The following is a 23,022-nucleotide window of genomic DNA, read 5'->3' on the forward strand; positions in this document are numbered from 1 at the left end:
CATTTCACCCACCCTACCACCTCCCTCCTCAAGGAAATAGAAGAGGTAGTGTTCCTTTGCAGCACAAATCACCTAAATAGACACAAACAAAAACTTGGCACTGCAGTGCAGGCTTAGAGAAGAGGTTGCCCCAGTGCTGGCACAGCAAGAATTTCAAGGTCTGGATAAAATGGCTCCCTGCATAGAAGAATTATTGCTTTCTCTTGGTATTCTAAGTTATTTCTGAGTGTTGGTGTGACCAGGGTCATGAAAGTTAATGAATCCAATTCCTTCTCTGACCTAGAAAATTGGCAGTCTGCCAATTCCATTGTACTGCAATTGGGTTTCTATAGGATGTAAGTAAAGCATGAGGAGCTGCAGCCACTGGCCTCTTTTTATTTTATTTTCATCTACGACATAGTTTATTTAATGCTTTAGGAATAAAAGATGTAAAAGCAACCTTGTATAGAGGCCATGTTATCTTTTCACCTGTCCTTGAACTTGAACCAGAAAAATAGCACAGTATTAATTTTTTAAATGGCAGAATATGGTACATATACAACCCCTTCTCAAGTTAAAGACAGGGCTTTCAAAAGGGCCATTTGTTTGGAGAGGTAGGGTAAAGCGTTATGCTTGAGGACTTGATATGGACTCTGTGGACATGATTCTCACCAAGAGTACTGCCTGAGGGAAAAAGGAACATGAAAGAAGGGATGGACCCCAGAAATCCAGCCATCCCCAGAAATCCAGTACTAGACAGAAACAAGGCAGAGGAGGGAACTACAGTGGATCTGTAAGAGTCAGCAATTATTCTACTGCTATCTAAAGGACAGTGGAGGTGTATTATAACCATACTTGCCACAAAAACTCTACCCCATTTTCCCAACACCTATTTCTCTAGCCCCCAGGTATCAGAAACAGTGACTAACAAATTCAGGAGATGCAGCTAGGAAGAGAAAAGGAACCAATATCAACCCTCTACTCAACATAGACTAGAGATAGGAGAAATGTTAAATGTGAATGGGTTTGGAGTTTGAAATTATATTCAATAAACCTTGTGGTTTCTAATTTGCTTTTTGTTCTATAATGGTGTTGTATGGTTCTCAATTTGTTTCCCTGGGTTTGCATTCTCCTTTTTCATCTTTGCTATTGCTTTATCACCTTATCTTTTAAAATTGATTTTATGTTCTCATTAATTTCTGTATCATGAAGCACCTGCAGGAAATTGTTTCTTTGTGGAGTTCTGCTTCTAGTATGGCATCTTCACCCATCTTCTCCTTTCTTATATTTATTTATTTTTGCTGATATGTGTTTACATAGTTCTTATGTCCTTTTTATCACTTTTATTTAACATATGAGAAGCTTTGTCCAGACCACATTGCTCTGCTGTAATGTGGCTGATTTTAATTTGCTTTTCTGTTACCTCCGAGTTCAGAGAGGATGGAAGGAGATAACTGTGGCTGTATTAGCCTTGTTTGGAGGATTTGTGCTCTACTCTCTCCTGGAAGTTTATTAAATATATTCTGTGCTGAACTCTGTTCATCTGTTGGGGTTTATCTTAGTCACAGTGAGAAATATCTAGGCATTGGTTTATTCCCTCAACTCATTGTGGAGTCCTGGGAGCTTTATCTCATTTGGAGAGTGTGGTCTAGAATTTTTTGTTTTTCTTTTGTTTGTTGAATTCTCCACATCTGGGACATCAATTTTTCTTATACTTCCCTTTTCACATTCACCCATTTCTCCCCAGCAGCAATTTCCATCCCTCTTCCTTCCAACCCGAACTGTCTACTCCTCTGGGGAAAACAGAAAGTAGAGAGTTTTGCCCCTTTATCAAGGATACGTGCGGAGGTTACTTCCCTTTGGGTACTCAGTATGCCTCTTCTCTACTCTTCCTGCCTCAGAGACTTTTGTTCTAATTATTTTCTCTATTTTCTTCCTTTCTACTAAATCACTGTATATTGTTGGAGATAATTAACTCTGGATGTTTATGATTGTTCTATTATTCTCTTCAACTTTTCCTCAGCTGGAAGATACCAAAATGGAGAGTCCCAGTAGTTCTTTTTATGATCCATTTACATGGTGTCTATGAGCCTCACCTTAGACCCAAGGACACAAATGGATTGAAAGTGAAAGGTTGGAAAAAGATATTCTGTTCAAACAGTAAGCAACTAAAAAGCTGGGGTAGCTATACTAATATTGGAAAAAAAAAACACTTTAAATGCAAAACTGTTAAAAGAAACAAAGAATGACATCATATAATAATAAAGAGGGCAATCCACCAAGTAGAAATAACGATCATAAATATTTATGCATCTAACCAGGGTGCCCCAAAATACACAAAACAAACACTGGTAAAACTGAAGGGAGAAATAGATGTCCTTACAGTAATAGTTGGAGATTTCAATACACCCCTCTCATTAATAGATAGAATGTCTAGATGGAGGATCAGTAAGGAAATAGACAACTTGAATAATATGATAAATGAACCAGTCTGAACAGATATATACAGAACATTGCACCCCCAAACAGCAGGATATACATTTTTCTCAAGTGCTCATGGATCATCTTCTAGAATAGACCATATGCTGGGGCACAAAACAGGTAAATATATTTTAAATGACTGAAATTATACAAAGCACTTTCTCAGACCATAATGGAATGACGCTGGAAATCAATAATAGGCAGAGAACTGGAAAATTCACAAATACATGGAGGCTAAACAACACACTCTTAAACAATCAGTGGGTCAAAGAAGAAATTGCGAGAGAAATCAGTAAATATCTTGAGACAAATGAAAATAAGAACACAACATTTCAAAACTCATGAGATGAAGCAAAGGCAGTTCTGAGAAGGAATTTTATAGCCTTAAACACCTATATTAAAAAAGACTTTGGGAGGATCTAAGATGGTGGCATAGAGAGGAGTGGAAGCCAAGCAGTCCCCCTGGAACAACTAAAAAAAACAGAAACAACTAGTAAATAAGCTGGAATAACTGCGGGAGGACAAACATGATCATCCACTCATCATACACCAACCTGAATTGGGAGGAATGCCTGAGAACACAGCATAAAATCTATAAGTAAAAACTATGGATCAGGACCCCTGGAAGATGGCGGTTAGGAGAGAAAGGGCAAAAAAACACCCCCATGAAAAATGCTAGATATAAGCCAGAAAGTCACCCAGAACACCAGTTCCAGCGATGCACCAGCTGGACAAGTTCTGCTAAATCCACGGGGACCGTGCACTTGGTGAGACTGGCAGTCTGCATTCTGAAATGAGTGAGTAAGCCTGCTGAATATCCGACAGCCACACTGCAGTGTGGGAAAACCATGGGTTGGCGTTTGGAGTTGGACTAGTTCTTTTTTAAAAACCCAAAAGCAGCAGTGGATATGGCAGCGAGAACCGCACAGGGAAGCATGGCAGGAACGACATCTCCACAACCTGTGAGTATGCCCCCAGTATCTGGTGTGGATGATAGCCTATTGTGCACCCACTGCTAATTGTCTCAGAGTGAGGCAGGCAGAGGTTAGCCAAAAGGGAAAAAAAATGCCCCTTATAGACATCTTCCTGGCAGGCTGGGAACACTCCTGCCTGGCGCCACAGCCCAGAGCTGTACCAAAAAACCCAGTGCTATGGGAAGTGTTTCCAACAATGCGTGCACACGCTACAATATCTGGCATGGATAATAGCCTTTTGCAAACCCACAGCCAATTGTGCTGGAGCTAGGAAGGCAGAGCAGTGCAAAAAGGGGGAAATTAAATTGCCCCATTCAGTCATCCTTTCAGCAGACTGGGAACAGCCCTACATGGCCCTGCAGCCCAGACTTCCCAAGAAGGTCAGCACACACTTGTGAGGTAGCACAGCCTTCCCTCAGCAGAGGCCCTGGGAGGGCACAGCTTGAAAGAGGGACCCACTTGGAAATCCCAGGTACCATACACAAATACCAAGGACTTGTGGGTCAGCAGCAGAGACAATCTGTGGCAAGACCAAACTGAAGGTTTAGACTCTTGGAACAGCCTTAATTCTCCAGGAACACCTGGGAGGTTTGATTGTTAAAGCCGCCCCCGCCCTTGCTCCCTAACTGTTCAGACACACACCCCACATTCAGGGCAGACAGCACCAACTACACATGCAAAACTGGTGCACCAATTGGACCCCACAAGAGTCAGACCCCCACACACTACAAAGACAAAGTTGGGGAGAACTGGCTTGAGGGGAATAGGTGGCTTGCAGATGCCACCTGCTGGTTAGTTAGACAAAGTGTATGCCACCAAGCTGTAGATCTGACACATTATTGATTAGTCTTTGAATTAACCTACATGTCCTAAAATAACCCTATCAAGTTAAGCAAATGCCAAGAGGCAAAAAAGCAATGGAAAATTTTAAAGCATATGAAAAAACCAGATGATATGGATAACCCAGACCCAAATACCCAAATCAAAAGGTCAGAGGTGATGCAGTACTTGGAGCAATTAATCAAAGAACTCAAGACAAACAATGAGACCATGGCACCGGATATAAAAGACATGACAAAGAGCATGGCACAGGACATAAAAGACATGAAGAAGAGCCTAGAAGAGCATAAAGAAGAAATTGCAAGCATAAATAAAAAAACAGATGATCTTATGGAAATAAAAGAAACTGTCAACCAAATTAAAAAGATTCTGGATACTCATAGTACAAAACTAGAGGAAGCTGAACAATGATTCAGCAACCTGGGGAATGACAAAATGGAAAATGAAAGAACAAAAGAAAGAATGGGGAAAAAATTGAAAAAATTGAAATGGACCTCAGGAATATGAAAGATAAAATAAAATGTCCAAATTTAAGGCTCATTGGTGTCCCAGAAGGGGAAGAGAAGGGTAAAGGTGTAGAAAGAGTATTCAAAGAAATTGATGGGAAAAATTTCCCAAACCTTCTACACAGCATAAATACACAAAGCATAAATGCCCAATGAACTCCAAATAGAATAAATCCAAATAAACCCACTCCAAGATATATTCTCATCAGACTGTCAAATACTGAAGAGAAGGAGCAAGTTCTGAAAGCAGCAAGAGAGAAACAATTCACCACATACAAAGAAACAAACATAAGACTAAGTAGTGACTACTCTCCAGCCATCATGCAGGCAAGGAGACAGTGGCACAACATATTTAAAATTCTGAGAGAGAAAAACTTCCAACCAAGAATTCTTTATCCAGCAAAGCTCTCCTTCAAATTTGAGGGAGAGCTTAAATTATTCACAGACAGACAAATGCTGAGAGATTTTGCTAATAAAAGACCTGCCCTACTTGAGATACTAAAAGGAGCCTTACCGACAGAGAAACAAAGAAAGGAGAGAGAGACATGGAGAAAGGTTCCATAATATTACATGAAGATGCATTTTTAAAGCCATATAGTGACCACTGAATATAAGTTTGGCTTTATTATCATCATAGTCATCATAAGACACAACCCTATATTAAATTATTTTTAATTCTGTATTTCAGAGAGGAATAAACAGACATTGCAGCATGGTGACATTATGAAGGAGAAAACATACTTAGTATCACATCCTATCCCATGCTACCATTTCTTTCACTCTATTTCAAATGGATAAATCAGGTTTATGGTATGGCATTCTTTCTGAAACACTAGAAGTCAGAAGATGAAGACACTTGCCTCACTTTTCTGACTTCCTGATTGTAAATGTGGTCATCTCACTTAACTCGTAAGATGACTCTTAGTTTCCTAATTGATAAAACAGGAATTAAGACTAAAAATAATTAAAAAGTATTAAATTTAAGTCTGAAAATATAGACTTCTTTTGAAAATGCAAAGGAATACTCTTACACTTTTTGAGACCATTGGAAAATGTGTATTCTCAATTATGTTTTATTGGTTGGTGTGGTTAGATGCCATTGTCTGGAGATAGGCATGGGATATATAGAGCAAAGGCATATAGGGAGCAGTGTTGGTGAAAATGTCTATTTATATATGGAGAGACATCTGTTACAGTAGTCATTGAACCACTGAATTTAGGTGGCAATTCTATTTCATACACTGAAACAAAAGAACATTAATTGTGGACCCAAGACTTACTATTTATTGCATAGTTAATGGAAAATACTGAAGCATTTTAGCTTCTGAATTCAGATAGAGGGTTTGACAAAAAAAAAAATCTATTTACTCTCTGATCCCTAAGCTTGTATAGTTTACAGTGAGAATTCCTATAAACAAAACAAAATTATCTCAATGCATTTAGTTCCTTGGTTCAGATGAAAATAATTTGAATAGCAAAGGTTATGTGTAGGCATGTTTGTAAATATACAAAGGAGGAAGAAGGGGAAGTATTGATCTGTATTCAGATTTATTCTGCAACCTATGTATGGTGAGAATAGTGCAACAATATCCTCATCTGTAAAATTCATAACACGGCCATGATTTCGTGATATCAAATAAGATGACTATAAACATCTGAAAATTAAATACTATTCTGAAACTTTAAAAGAAATAGAGGGGCATACAGGGAAAACTATACCTATTGCAAACTAATTACAGTTAGTAGTATTTTAACATTCTTTCATCAACAGTAACAAATGTACTATACTAATACTATGAGTCAATAATGGAGGGGGGGTAGTTAGGGGTATGGGAGGAATTGCGTTTCCTATTTTTTATCTGTATTTCTTTTCTGGAGTAATGAAAATGTTCTAAAACCTGAAAAAAATCAATTGTGGTAATGTATGCACAGCTGTATGATGGTACTGGGGGAAAATGATTGTACACTTTGAATCTTTGGATAATTGTATGGTATGTGAACAATCTCAATAAATAAAAAATTTTAAAATTAAAAAAAAAGACTTTGGTGGTGGTTACACAATATATTCACTTTGTGATAATCCATTGAGCTATAAAGTTCTGATTTACACACTTACATATATATTTATATACTTCATTAAAAAGTTTTATTTAAAAAAAATACACACAGTGAGGTATCCTACCTTTCAACTTGTCAAATTTTGACAATATACTGTGTTGGTGAGGATTGGAGAAACAGGCTCTCATTTTCTGCTGACTGCAGAATAAACTGATACAACTCTGTGATATGCAACTTGACAATATCAATCACAATTAATACAAAATGATATAATTGCTTTGTAATTATTTTCAGAGTACTTTAATAAATATTTTCATTCTAGGCTTTAAACTACATTCATATCATGTCTAGAAGGTTTATGTTTAGATTTGTATGTGGACTGGTGTTTTGCAAATTCACATCTACATTTGAAAATGTGTATATTCTATTTGTTATTTCTATGTAATTCCCAATTTAAATAAGAAGGTTCTAAATATCCTTAAACCATTATAATACAATTCTGTTATTGAACATGAACAATATAGTAATTTAAATATTTTATTTTTGTAAACATTTAGATTTGTATTTGGGTAATTTGTTAATATAATAGATTATAGCACTATTTGATGTTTAGAATTACAAAAAAACATTAAATTCACAAAAGTTGTTTCTTACGCATCATTAGATATCTTCATTTTCCATGTTAACAGTCTCTAATGAAAAATGAGCAGGTAATTTATGCAGTTCAAAATTAAAACGTGACTTTTTTTTCACCACAGTAAAATGCATCAAATACACACTATTAGCATGAAGTAATAAGAATTATTGGAAAGAATATAGAGATACACTAAGAAGCATTAAGCACTTTTACTTTAATTCCTTTTCAGAACATATGCACATGAAATCATGAAAAGAGATTGTACACAACAGACCAAAGGCTACCTAGAGACCAATGGAGTCATATAAAAAAATTTCAGGCAAGATTTACTGATTTGTTTTAAACAAGGCAACTGAAATGTGGGCTTATAATTAAACAAGATTTTCAAGTAACTTCTGGGAGGTGTACAACAGGAGATGAATGTTGACATCTTGGTTTTAAACTTCTCCTAGCCTCAAAATCATGAGCCAATTAATTACTGTTGTTTAAACCAACCCTTTACATGGTATTTGCTTTATTAAAGAGAAAACTAAAACACCTTTCAAAATATTTAATTCTCTATACAGATTAAAGTATTTAAAAAGCCTTTTACGAACATTTTGGAGGAGGATCTTAAAAATGCCAAATAAAAAGATGTTAACAATTCAAAAAGCTTAGGAAATAGTGACGATTAAGAAATTGCCAAAATATTTACACAATTTTTCTGAACAGTTCTTTACTCCTTGTCATCTATATTCTCTTTTTAAAAAGCATTTTTAATCCCATACCATGCAATCTGTCTAATGTGTACAATCACATTTGAAATTTTATCACCAAAATCAATCTTAGAACATTTCACATTAGTCCAAAAAGAAAACCTCATACATCTTAGACACCAGAATTATTGACACTTAGCATTGGTATGGTTCCTTTGTTATAAATGATGGCAGAATAATATTACTGTTAACCATAGTCCATAGTTTTCATTAGGTATATTTTCCCCATATACTACCGTATTATTAAGACTTTGTAATAGTGACATACATTTCTTCTAGTTCATGGAAGAACATTCTTGTATATGTACTATTTACCACTTTCATCACCTACAACAGGCTTCAATATGTTTTAAAGTCCCATGTTTCATCCCCTAGCTTTCCTTGTAGTGACATACCCGACCATAAACTGCCCCATTCAATCACAATCACACACAGGATTCAGTGCGGTTAATTACATTCACAATAACGTGCTACTATCACTTCTATTCATTTCCAAACATTTATAATCAACCTAAATAAAAACCATGCACACATTAAGAATCAGCTCCCCTTCCTCTAACCCCATTCTATCCCCTTGTAACCTGTATTCTAGATTCTAACTCTCAGTTTGCTTATTATAAGTAGTTCACATGAATGAGATCATACAATATTGGACCTTTTGTGTCTGCTTATTTCACTCAACATAAGGTCTGCAAGATTAATCCATGTTGCTGCACACATGAGGATTTCATTCTTTCTTACAGCTGAATAATATTCCATCATATGTAGATACTACATTTTATTTATCCATTTATCGGTTGATGGAACTTAGGTCCCTTCTGCCTTTTGGCAGCTGTGACTAATGCTGCTATGAACATCTGTGCTGGTTTGAATCTATTATGTCCTCCACAAAAACCATGTTATTAATGCAATCTTGTGGGGGCAGACTTCTTAGTCTTTTGATTAGGGTGGGACCTTTTGATTAGGTTGTTTCCAGAGATGTGACCCACCTAACTGTAGGCAAGACCTTTTGATTAGATCTTTTCCATGGAGGTTTGATCCTGCCCATTCTGGATGGGTTTTAATTAGATCACTGGAGTCCATTAAGAAAGAAGCTGGGAGAGAGAGAAGCTAAATTATGTAATCCAGAGTTTGCTCCCAGGAGAAGTTAAGAGCCAACACAGACCCAGATGCTTGGAGACACTGGGAAATGCAGACAGAAGGACATTTGGAGGTGCTAAGCTAAGAGATGGAGCCCAGAGTTTTCCCTGGAGCAGCTAAGAAAGGACTCTCAGATGCTTAGAGAGAAACACCCCAAGAGAACCAACTAGAGAGCTGAGAGAAGCTAAGACAGACAGAGGCCGAGAGACATTTTGGAGAAAGCCATCTTGAAACACACCCTGGGAGCAAGGGACCAGCAGACACAGGCACATGCCTTCCCAGCTGACAGAGGTGTTCTGGACACCATTGGCCTTTCTTCAGTGAAGGTATCTTCTTGTTGATGCTTGAGTTTGTACCTTTTATGGCCTTAGAACTGTACATTTTTTAATGTAATAAATCCCCTTTATGAAAACCAACCCATTTCTGGTATTTTACAGCTTGAGCAAACCAGAACAACACTGATGTGCAAATGTCTGTATGAGTCTCTTCTTTCAGTTCTTCTGAGAATATACCTAGTAGTGGGATTGCCAGATCATACGGCAATTCTATACTTAGCTTCCTGAGGAACTGCCAATCTGTCTTCCATGGTGGTTACACCATTCTACAATCCCACTACCAGTGAATAAGTGTTCCTTTATCACCACATCCTTGCCAACACTTCCAATTTTCTGTTTTTTAAATAGTGGCCAATCTAGTAGATGTGAAATGTTATCTCATTGTGGTTTTGATTTGCATTTCTCATAGCTATTGAAGCTGAGCATGATTTCATCTGCTTTTTAGCCATTTGTATGTCCTCTTTGGAAAAGTGTCTATTCAAGTCTTTTGCCCATTTTGTAATTGGGTTGTCTTTTTATCGTTGTTTTATAGGATTTACTTTATATATTCTGGATATTAAACCCTTATCAGATATGCAATTTGCAAATATTTCCTCCCATTGAGTAGGCTGCCTTTTCACTTTATTGAAATAGTTCTTTTAAGCACAGAAGTTTTTAATTTTGAGGAGGTCCCATTTATCTATTTTTTTTCCTTGTGCTTTGGGTATAAAGTCTAAGAAATGACCACCTACCAAAAGAGCTTTAAGATGCCTCCCTACATTTTTTTCCAGTATTTCTATAGTCCTAGCTCTAATGTTTAGGTCTTTGATCCAATTGAGTTAATTTGTGTATTAGGTGTGATAGAGGGATCCTCTTTCATTCTTTTGCATATGGATATCCACTTCTCCCAGCACCACTTGTTGAAGACAGTGTTCTGTCCCAGTTGAATGGACTTGGTTGCCTTGTCAAAAATCAATTTACCATAGATGTTAGAGTTTATTTCTGAACTCTGAATATGATTCCCTTGAATATGATTCCAATTTGGATGCCTTCCTTTCCCTTGATGTCAGTATCATGTTGTTTTGACATATGTAGTCAGGTAATATGCTTTAAAGTCAGGAATTGTGAGTCCTCCAAATTCATTCTTCTTTCTCTAGATGTTTTTGGCTATTTGTGGAAACTTGCCCTTGCAAATAAATTTGATGATTGGTTTTTCCATTTCTGCAAAGGGGCTGGAGTTTTGATTGGTATTGTGCCGAATCTGTGAATCAAATTGGGTAGAACTGACATCTTAGCAATATTTAGTTTTACAATCCATGAACACAGTATGCCCTTTCATCTACTTAGATCTTTGATTTCTTTTAATGTTTTGAAGATTTCTGTGTATAGGTGCTTTACATCCTTGGTTAAACTTATTCCTAGATATTTGATTCTTTTAGTTGCTGTTGTAAATGGATTTTTTTTCCTGATTTCCTCCTCAGATTGCTGCTTACTCACATATAGGAACACTACTGATTTTTGCCTATTGATCTTGTATCCTGCAATTTTGCTGCATTCATTTATTAGCTCTAGTAGTTTTGTAGACTTTTCATGACTTTCTACATATAAGATCATGTCATCTTCAAATAATGAAAGTTTTACTTCTTCCTTTCCAATTTGGATGTCTTTTATTTCTTTTTCTTGCCTAATTGCTCTAGCTAGACCTTCCAGCACAATGTTGAATAACAATGGTGACAGTAAGCATCCTTGTCTTGTACCAGATCTTAGAGGGAAAGAATTCAGTCATTCACCAATATCTATGATGTCAGCTCTTGTTTTTCATATAGGTCTTTTATCATGTTGAGGAAGTTTCCTATGATTCCTATCCTTTCAAAGGGTTTTTGTCAAGAAAGCATGCTGGATTTTGTCAAATGCATTTTCCTCATCAACTGAGATGATCATGAATTGTTTTCCCCTTCTATTTCTTACTGTGGTGATTTTCTTGTGTTGAATCACCTTTGCATGTGTGGGATAAACACACTTGATCATGGTGTAAAATTCTTTTAATGTGCTGTTGGATTCAGTTTGCAAGTAATTGTTGAGGATTTTTGTGTCTGTGTTCATAAAAGAAATTGGTCTGTAATTTTCTATTCTTGTAATATCTTTGGCCTTGCTTTAGGGTGATGTTGGCCTCGTAGAATTAGTTAGGTAGTTTTCCCACCTCTTCAATTTTTTGGAAGATTTGAGCAGGAGTGGTATTCTTCCTGGAATGCTTGGTAGAAATCACCTTTGAAGTCAACTGGTCCTGGGCTTTTATTTGTTGGGAGGATTTTTATGACCATTTCAATCTCTTTAATTGTGTTTGTTGAGGTCTTCTATTTCTTCTAGAGGCAGTGTAGGTTGTTCATGTGTTTTAGGAAGTTTTCCTTCTCATTGATGTTTTCTAGTTTGTTGGCATACAGTTTCTCATAGTATCTTCTTTTGATCTTTTTATTTCTGTGGGGTCAGTAGTGATGTCTCCCCTATCATTTCTGATTTTATTTATTTGCATCTTCTGTTTTTCTTTGTCAGCTTAGCTAAAGGTTTGTCAATTTTATTAATTTTCTCAACTTTCAGTTTTCTGAATTATCTCTACTGCTTTTTATTCTCAATTTCATTTATTTTTGCTCTAATCTTTGTTATTTCTTTTCTTCTACTTTCTTTGGGATTTGTTTACTGTTCTTTTTCTAGTTCATTCAGGTGTGCAGATAGGTTTTTGTGTTTAGCTCTTTGTCCCTTTTTAATGTAGGTGGTTAGGGCTATAAATTTCCCTCTCAGTACTGCCTTTGTTGTATTCCATGAGTTTTGATATGTTATGTTCTTTTTTTCATTCACCTTGAGATATTACTAATTTCTCTTGCAATTTCTTCTTTGACCAACTGATTGAGTGTGTTGTTTATCCTCCCTGTTTGTGAATTTTCCAGTCCCCCCCTTTTTATTCTAGCTTCATTCTCTTATATTCAGGGAAAGTATTTTGTATAATTTCAATCTTTTTAAATTTATTGAGACTTGTTTTGTGACCCAACATGTGGTCTATCCTGGAGAATGATCCATAAGCACTTGAGAAGAATGTATATCCTGCTCTTTTGGAGTGCAATGTTCTGTATATATCTGTTAGGTCTAGTTCATTTATCATATACAAGTTCTCTATTTCTTTATTGATCCTCTGTCTAGGTGTTCTATCTATTGATGAGAGGATTGTATTGATTACCATCTATTACTGTAGAAATGTCTATGCCTTCCTTCAGTTTTGCCAGTGTTTGTCTCATGTATATTTGGGGCACCTTGGTTAGGTGCATAAATATTTGTGATTGTTATTTCTTCTTGGTGGTTTGTCCCTTTTATTATTATATAATTTCCTTCTTTGTCTCTTTTAACAGTTTTGCCTTTAAAGTCTATTTTGTCCAGTATTAGTATAGCCACCCCAGTGCTTTTTTGGTTACTGCTTGTGTGGAATATCTTTTTTCAATCTTCACTTTTAAAGTAATTGTGTCCTTGGTTCTAAGGTGAGTCTCATAGACAGTATATAGATGAATCATATTATTTTGTCCATTCTGCTAATTTGTGTCTTTTGATTGGGGTGGTCAATCCATTAACATTCAATGTTATTACTTTAAAGAGAGTATTTATTACAACCATTTTAACCTTTGGTTTTTATATGTCATTACTTATTTTTGTCCTTTTTTACACTTTTAGTTTCCCTTACTGATAATCTTCATTTCTACATTCCCCTCCAAGCCTCGCTCTCCTGTCTATTCCATTTGGCCTTTAGAACTCCCTTTAATATTTCTTATAGGGCAGGTCTCTTGTTCATGAAGTCTCTGTTTCTGCTTATCTGTGAATATTTTAAAATTTTTTCTCATTTTTGAAGGACAGTTTTGCTGGAAAAAACTGAAAAAGAATGCTTGGTTGGCAGTTTTTCTCTTTCAGGATCTTAAATACATCATTCTACTGCCTTCTCGCCTCTATGATTTCTGATGAGAAATTGGAAATTAGTTTTATTGTGCATCCCTGTATGTGATGAATCAGTTATCTCTTGCTGCTTTTTGGCATTTGAAAGTCTGATTAATTTGTGTCTTGGATTAGGTCTATTAGGAACTATTCTCCTTTGGAATACATTGTGCTTCTTGGATATGTGCATTTATGCTTTCATAAGAGTTGGGATGTTTTTGGCCATTATTTCCGCAAATATTCTTACTGCCCCTTTTATCTTTTCTTCTCCTTCTGGGACACCCATGGCACCTATTTGTGTGCTTTTGCTGTCATTCAAATCCTTGAGATCCTGCAATTTTTTTCCATTATTTCCTCCATCTTTTATTCTGCTTGTAAGATTTCAACTGCTCTATCATCTGGCTTACTGATTCTTCTGCCTTTTCAAATCTGCTGTTGTATGTCTCTTCTGTATTTTTAATCTCTTCTAGTGTGTATTTCATTCCCATTATTTCTGTTTCCTTTTATATTTTCAAATTCCTCTTGTGCTCACACAGTGTCTTCATAATACCCTTTATCTCTTTGGCCATATTTTCCTTCATCTCTTTGATGGTTAGTTTCATTTATCAACTTGGCCAGGTGATGGTGCCCAGTTGTCTGGTTAAGCAAGCACTGGCCTAACCATTACTGCAAGGACATTTCATGGCTGGTTAATAAACCATAAGGCTGGTTTATTAAATCATCAGTCAATTGATTGCATCTGTGGCTAATTACATCTACAATCAACTAAGGGAGTGTCTTCCACAATGAGAGAATCCAATCAGTTGAAGACTTTTAAGGGAAAAGAAAGAACTTTCATGTCTTCTTTGGCCAGCCAGCCTCTCCTAGGGAGTTCATAGAGGACTTCATTGGAGTTGCCAGTTCATGGCCTGCCCTATGGAATCTGGACTCATCCATCCCCACAGTTGCATGAGAAACTTTTATAAAATCTCATATTTACAGGTATCTCCTGTTGGTTCTGTCTCCCTAGAGAATCTGAATAATACACTCTCCTTGAAGTGATTTAGGAGATTTGTTTGATCATCTTTGATTAATTGTTCCAAATTCTGTATCTCCTCCAAATATCTGTTCCTTTGGATCACATCTTCCTGTTTCCTAGTGTGCCTTTTAATTTTTTGCTGATATCTGGGCATCTCATTATCTTGATGAGATTATTCTGAATGTCAGTTTCTCTTGTCTCAGATTTTGTTGTTGATGGGGTTTGTGTTAAGGCTCTCCTTTCACAGTTGGTTCATCAATATTGCCCAGTCAAGACAGGGCCAGGGAACCCACACTGGGAAGGGCCCTAGGGAAAGCCATCAAAAGGCTTTTCTTCAGCTGTGCTTTCTGACTTGCCCAGATGGCAGTCTTCACTAAGAAGTCCTCTGATGGCTCCCAAAGGTGCTTTACTTGTCTGCCTGGCAGATGGTCCTCTTCATCAGTCTATTCCCTACAGCCTAGAAGGCAGGATCTTTTAGCCTTCTGGTGGCTTGCCTCTGACATGAGTTGAAACAATAGTGTGGCACCACTTGTCTGGGATGGGCCAAAGCAGCAGGACCCAGCAGTTTTGCCAGACAATAGCTGGATCAATGCTGGGCTGTGTCCCCCTCTGTTCTTGGGGAGGTGGACTTCCATGGCTCTCCCAGTCCTGGGATAACCCAAAACTGCTTGTCTTGAGAGTGGGGGATGGGTGCCAGGAGCGACACCTGAGTGATTCACTCACAAGTTTTAACTGCAGTTTCTCAGCGTCTTTATGCTGCTCTTCCCTATATGCTGTGCAGTACCCCTGGGGTCTTCAGAGCCCCAGAACAGTTGTTTTGGACAGTTTCTTCCTGTGCACTCACTGTTTTTGGAAGAGGAGTGAGCCCTGCAACTCCCTATTCTGCCATCTTCCCATAAGTCTTTTCCCAATATTCTTTTTACCTCCAGTCATTCTCTATTCTACTCTTAGGACTGAATTTTTTTATTATTATTATTATTTTTTTTTTGCTTGCCACCTAAAGAAAACAGTTGTTAAAGGAAAACATGCTGTAAGGATTTGTTTTTGGACACTAAGCTATTCCTCATTTTCTGTTTAAACTTCTAACCCTAGTCATCTGTCAGTTCATCTCAGATGGTAGAGAAGGGTTAAATGGTTGATAATAATAATATTAATAATATAATTATACAATCCAATAGAATATCACCAGATAAACCTGTGACTTTGGAAAAGGCATCAAATCTGGTCCTTGGTTTCTGCATCTATGTTGAAGGTGGGGGTGGGGAGGCTGCACTACATCTAAAATTCCTTCTCACTCTAGCAATCTATGCTTCTATCCCACATTATTGGATTTGCCAAGTAATTTGCAGGGCAGGGGCAGGTGCAGTGTAGGGAATCAATGGAAGACATATTGAGAAGCATGGGTTGTAGTTATCTTAAACCACTTGTGTAGAACATATGCATTTGTATCTCATTTACTAAAATACTATTTCTAAGTTTTTCTAACCACCGATGTAATTTAGAAGACAGGTTCATCTACATCAAAACTGTCTTCTGATGTTGTTTATTTTCCTCCAAATATGGTTTTAATGAACTCAAGAGTTGTCAAGCAGATTCAAAACAAAATAATAAAACTAATTTAGAATGGCATGCATACTCTTAGGAGAGCAAAAGGTTTTACAATTAGCCAAGATGTTGAAACTCAATGGCTGACCAAGACATACTATATGCGTTTGTATCATTTATTCTGTAAGCCTGTCATCTCTTTTTTTTCCTTTATTATAGAAGTAGTGAGTTTAAAGAACAATCATGAATAAAATACAAGATTCCCATATACCACTGCACCACCAACACCTTGCATTAGTGTGGAACATTTGTCACAATTGATGATAGCACATTTTTATAATTGTACTATTAACTAAAGTCTAAGGTTTAACTTAGGGTTCACTGTTTAGTATAGTCCCATGGATTTTTTTCTTCAAATTTTTCCTAACGTATACAGAATCAAACATATCCCCTTTTAATCAATTCAGATATATGTATTTCACTGTTAATCGCATTCATAGTGTTGCGCTACCATCACCACCATAAATTGCCAAAACATTTCCATCATTCCAAATAAGAACCTGGTACATTTTAAGCCTTAATTTCCCATTCTCTATCCCATTCCATCCCCTGATAACATATATTCTAGATTCTGACTCTATGAATTTGCTTATTCTAATTGTTTCAAATCAGTGAGATTATACAATGTTTGTCCTTTTGTGTCTGGCATATTTCACTCATCATGGTTCATCCACATTGTCACATGTATCAGTATCAGGACTTTTACGTGACTGAATAATATTCCATTGTATGTATACACCACATTTATTTATCCATTCTTCAGTTGTAACTGAAGTAACTTGGGTTACTTCCATCTTTTGGCCACCCTATTATCTCTTAAAGCATATGCGCAATCAATGGTAACATTCTTCTTTATGCTAATTAGTTCCAAAAACTTTTTCACACAGCCTCTATAATCATAGTCATTTATTATTACTAGTTATATAAAGTCCCTAAATAATAAAAAATCTACCCTGTCATTTATAAATACTTGTGCCCTAAAAAACAAAAAACATTTTTAAACTTACCTGATAGATCTTAGCATCTCTCATTAGTTTTTCAAAGGATATTCAGTTTTTCAACAGGATATCCACTGCCTCCAAAAATTTGCACAGCATCAGTAGCTAAATGATTTGCAATATCTCCAGCAAATGCCTTTGCAATAGAAGCAAAAAAAGGTATTTTCAGTGACCAGAATAAACCTTCACACTCTCTGATAAATTAATTGATCTAGTTCAACTTTCATTGCCATTTCAGCCAGCAAGAAAGATATCCCTTGGTGCTAGAATTAAAAAGAAAGAAAAAAAAATCTTAAGGATATCAATCAACATAGGTAAGTTATTTTTGTAGAATGCTCCTCAATTTGGGTTTGTCTAATATTTTCTCATTACTGGAATAAATGAATTTTTGGCAAAAATACCATAAAACTATATGTCCTTCTGAGTGTCTGCTGGAACTTTTTAAAGGAAATTGCTATAGACAAAGAAAAGTAATGTGGTATTGTGTTATATGCTGATAGGAGAAAGGGAGTGCTATGACAAGAACAAATAAAATATGCTTTGTGTCCTCTTGAGATTCATAATCAAATTGGAGACATGACAAATAATTTGAATAAGAGATAGTGCTAAATGAGTTATATGGCTAAGATATACTATAGGATATCAATACGTTCACAATATATTGTTATGTGACATTTTCAGACTGTTTATAGTACCATTACAGGTTTGGAAAAATATATTCATGGTAAAAGAGAATACTGAGCAAAAAATTCACTGTAATTATCTCTGGGCAGAGAGATTATGGTTGTGTTTTTTTCTTAACTTATTTTTACTTATATGTGTTTTCTAAATTATTCTACAATGAACATGGAACAATGAAACATGCACATTAAAATAACAGATTAGTCTCACAGGCATTAAGAACCATGAGTACTAAGATAATTAGAAAGGGGCTTCTTTTAGTAGGTAACATCAAAATGCTTTTAAAGACAAGGAGGCTATAAAAACCACAAATTATATGAGTAGTGTTTTGTTTTCCTAGGCTACCCCTACAAATACTATGAAATGTTTTGGCTTAAACATGGCAATTTATTAGCTTACAATTTTTAAGTCAGGAAAATATCCAAATCAAGGCATCATTAAAGGGATGCTTTTTTCCCAAATACTGGACATCAGTGATCCTTGTTCCTCTGTCACATGGCAAGGCACATGGCAGTAACTGCTGGTCTCTCCCTTTTCTTCCAGGTTTCACTAGTTTCAGCTTCTTGCTTCCGTAGTCTTATTCACTATCAGGCTATTCCACACATCATTGCTTTTGATCAAGCAACAAATGAAATGAAATGAAATGAAATGAAATGTGAGAATGGGCACATACTCACTGAATTCACTGGTCTTACCATGTACCTAACAATCCTGAAGCAGCTGGGTTGACAGAAGGTGAAATAGTCTTTTGAAGACTCAATTATGGCACCAACCTAGGTGACAATACTTGCAGGGCTGGGGCAATGTTTTCCAGGAGAGAACATTTTGTATGTTCTACTGTGTATGCATCCCTCTATGGTGCTGTTTCTCCCATAGCCAGGATTCATGGGTCCTGGAATAAAGGGATGGAAATGGGAGTGATCCCATTCCCTAGTGATCCACTTCAAAATTTTTGCTCCCTGTCCCTGCAACCTTAAGCTCTGCCTGTCTAGAGGTCTTAGTTTCGAAAGGAGGAGTGCTTCCACCAGGAGACACAACAATTCCATTGAACTGGAAATTAAGAATGTCACCTGACCACTTTGGGCTTCTCATGACTCTGAATCTACAGGCAAAGAAGGAATTTACTTCTTCCTTCTGATATGATTGGCTGATATGATTGATCCTGGCTATCATAGGGAAATAGGGCTGCAACTACACAGCAGAGATAGACAAGAGTTTCCCTGGAATACAAGAGATCATGCAGTGGTTTCTTAGTGTTACCATGCCCTGTGATTAAAGTCAATGGAAAACTGTAATAACCCAATCCAGGCAGGACTGACAATGGCCCAGAAACTTCAGAAATGAAGGTTTGGGTCACCCCACTATGCAAAGAACCATGGCCAGCTGAAGTGCTTCTTGAGGGTAAAGGGAATAGGGAATGGGTAGTGGAACAAGGTAGTTATAAGTATGAGCTATGACCCTGTGACCAGTTACAGAAGTGAGGACTGTAATGGTTATGAATATTCTTTCCTTGTTTTTAATGATTTTATTTGTATCTATACATAAATATCTTTCTTTTCTTCCCTATCTTATCTCCTTATCATATGACAAAAGTTGTATTAGTTTCATGTTGTAGTATTTAAGTTATATGATATCAAGTTTAAAAGTAAATATTACCCAGGGACTTGTGCCCTATCCTGGTGGGAGCTAGTGCGTTTCCTGTTGTACATAAGACAGTAGAGTATTAGGAAAAAATAGGAATGCCATTGTTTTTATTTAGAGATCAAGTATGGTTTAAGGAGATGTGTATGGGTACCAAGCTGACAAGGGTTGGATTGTAAGGTGTCAACTTGGCCAGGTGATGGTGTCCAGTTGTTTGGTCAAGCAAACACTGGTCTGATTGTTACTATGAGGATGATTCATGAACTTAAGTCATCAGTAAGTTGATAACAGCTATGGATGATTATATCTACAATCAACTGAGAAGACTGCCTTTAACAATGAGAGAAGTTTCAACTAACCAGTTGAAGGCTTTAAAAGGAGAAGTGATGATTTCAGCAGAAGGGAGAATTTCCATCTCTGCTTCAGCCAGCCAGCTTCTCCTGGGGAATTTATCCAAACCTTCATCGGTGTTCCTAGCTTACAGTCTGCCTTATGGAATTTGGACTTGCTCATCCCCACGGTCATATGAGATAATTCTTATAAAAATCTTATATTTATACATATCTCCTGTCAGTTCATTTCCCTAGAGAACCCTGATTAAAATAAGTAGTGACCCAAATCACAAAACTAAAACAAAAAATTGAGCTTTTAAATTTCATATATTTACTTTAGTTAGTAACTAAATAACATAAACCTGGTCACACTAGTTTAGAATGTGAAAAGTTGTTTGGGATTGGCATGGTAATTAGGTTTTAGAGGAGGCATGTTTAACCAATGTGAATAACTCCTATGTGGAACAAGGTGAGTAATCTCTTCCCTTATTTCTACCAGCCTGAATTGTGTTCCTTCTTCTAAGCCAATGACTTTTTAAAAATTTTTTATTTTTTGAGTGGGTAATTGTGTTAGGGTTCCCTAGGGAAACAGAACCAACAGGTGATATCTGTAAATATGAGATTTTATAAAAGTGTCTCAAGCAACTGTGGGGATGCACGAGTCCAAATTCCTTAGGGCAGATGTACAAGTCCAAATTCTTAGGGCAGGCAATGATCTGGCAACTCCGATGAAGGTCATTGATGAATTCCCCAGGAGAGGCTTGTTGGCTGAAGAAGAAACGGAAGTCTTCTCTCTTCTCCCTTAGAAGTCTTCAACTGATGGGATTAATTCCAGCTGACTGAATTCTCTCATTGCAGAAGACATGCCCTTCATTGGTGCAATCAGCCACAGATGCAGTCAATTGACTGATGATTTAATAAACCAGCCTTCTGGTTTATTAACCAGACACAAGTGTCCTTGCAGTAATGGTTATGTCAGGGCTTGCTTGACCAGACACCTGGGTACTATCACCTGGCCAAGTTGACACATGAACCTAACCATCACAGTTCACCCCTTGTCAACTTGGCAGCTATACACATCACCTTAAACCATACTTAATCTTGAAATAGAACACAACAACAGACATATGTTTTGCCTAACAATATTCAGCTGTCCTGGATAAGGGGATAAGATAGAGAAGAAAACAAAGATATTTGCTTTATGGACAAAAACAAACATACTCATAACAAAAAAAGAGGAACTATTCATGCCATCATAGTCCTCATTTCTGTAACTGGTCATGTGGTCATAGTTATTATTTATCACTACCTTCTTCCACTACCCATTCCATGCTCCCTTTACCCTCAGCAAACACTTCAGCTGGCCATGGCCATTGGTAGTCCTGCATAGAATGGGTTGTTGCAGTTTTCCATTGACTTTAATCACAAGGCATGGTAGTACTAAGAGACACCCAAGGGATCTCCTATACTCCAGGAAAACTCTACTTTGCCTCCATTGTGCAGTTGCAGTGCTATTTCCCCTTGATAGGATCAATCACCCCAGCCAGTATAGTAATACTCTTCCTTGCCTGTTGATTCAGAGGCATGAGAAGCCCAAAGTGGCCAGGTGGCAGTCTTAACTTCCAGTTCAATGGAATTATTGTAGTGTCTCCTGGTGGTTGCACTCCTCCTTTTGGAACTAAGACTTGTAGACCAGCAAAGCTTAAGACTGCAGGGACAGGAAGCAAAAATTTTCCTAGTAGATCACTAGGAGTGATAGCAAGTGGTGCCACTCCTATTTCCATCATTGACTCCTGGGCCCATGAATCCTGGCTATGGGAGAAAAAGCACCATAGAGTAAACACTGATTCAGAGCATACACAGCCTCTTGGAGAATACAGCCTCAGTCCTGCAAGGTACTGCCACTTAGTTGGTGCCATAATTGAGTCTCCAAAAGGCCATTCCACTATTCTATCAATCCAGCTGCCTCTGGATGATGGGGAACATGTTAAGACTAGAGAATTCCATGAGTATGTGCCCATTCCCTCACTTCATTGAAGTTGGTTCTTTGGTCAGAAACAATGCTGTGTGGAATACCATGACAGTGGATAAGGCATTCCATAAGTTCATGGATGCTAGTTTGGGCAGAAGCATTGCATGCAGGGAAGGCAAACCCATATTCAGAGTATATGTCTACTCCAGTTGGAACAATTTGTTGCCCCTTCCATGATGGAAGTGGTCCAATATAATCAACCTGCCACCACGTAGCAGGCTGATCACCTCGGGGAATGATGCCATATCGTGGACTGAGTGCAGGTCTCTGCTGCTGGCAGATTGGGCACTCAGCAGTGGCTGTAGCCAGGTGTCCTTGGTGAGACAAAGTCTATGTTGCTGAACCCATGCATAACCTCCATCCTGACCACTATGACAACTCTGTTCATGAGCCCATTGGGCAATGACAAGAATGGGTGGGGAAAGAGGCTATCTGGTATCCACAAAATGGGTAATTTTATCCACTTCATTATTAAAATCTTCCTCTGCTGAAGTCACCCTCTGGTGAACATTTACATGGAATACAAATATCTTCATGTTTTTTGCCCACTCAGAAAGGTCTATCTATATATCTCTTCCCTAGACTTTGTCACCAATTTCCAATCATGTTCCTTGCAGGTCCCTGACCATCCAGCCAAACCATTAGCAGCAGCCCATAAATCAATAAACAAATGGACTTCTGGCCAGTTCTCCTACCAAACAAAATGAACAACCAGGTTCACTGTTTGATGTTCTGCCCACTGGGAGGATTTCCCCTCACCACTGTCTTTCAGGGACATCCTAGAAAGGGGCTGCAGTGCTGCAGCTGTCCACTTTCAGGTGGTACCTGCATACCATGAAGAATCATCTGTAAACCAGGACTGAGCTTCCTCTTCCTCAGTCAATTGATTGTAAGAAACTCCCCAAGAGGCCATAGCTATGGGCTGGGAAAGAGAAGGTAATGTGGCAGAAGTGGGGGTCATGGGCATTTGGACCACTTCCTCCTGTAACTTATTTACACCTTCAGGAACTCCTCGAGCACTATATTGTATATACCATTTCCATTTTATGATGGAGTGCTGCT

The 23,022-nt window shown here is 37.4% G+C and overlaps 1 pseudogene; it reads right to left on the bottom strand.

The window, feature by feature from the left end:
* Window positions 1–606: 606 nt before the first annotated feature.
* LOC119513800 overlaps window positions 607–23,022 on the bottom strand; it is a 39,208-nt pseudogene continuing 16,792 nt past the window's right edge.

Source organism: Choloepus didactylus, chromosome 2, assembly GCF_015220235.1.
Source record: "Choloepus didactylus isolate mChoDid1 chromosome 2, mChoDid1.pri, whole genome shotgun sequence".
Lineage (NCBI taxonomy): Eukaryota > Metazoa > Chordata > Mammalia > Pilosa > Megalonychidae > Choloepus > Choloepus didactylus.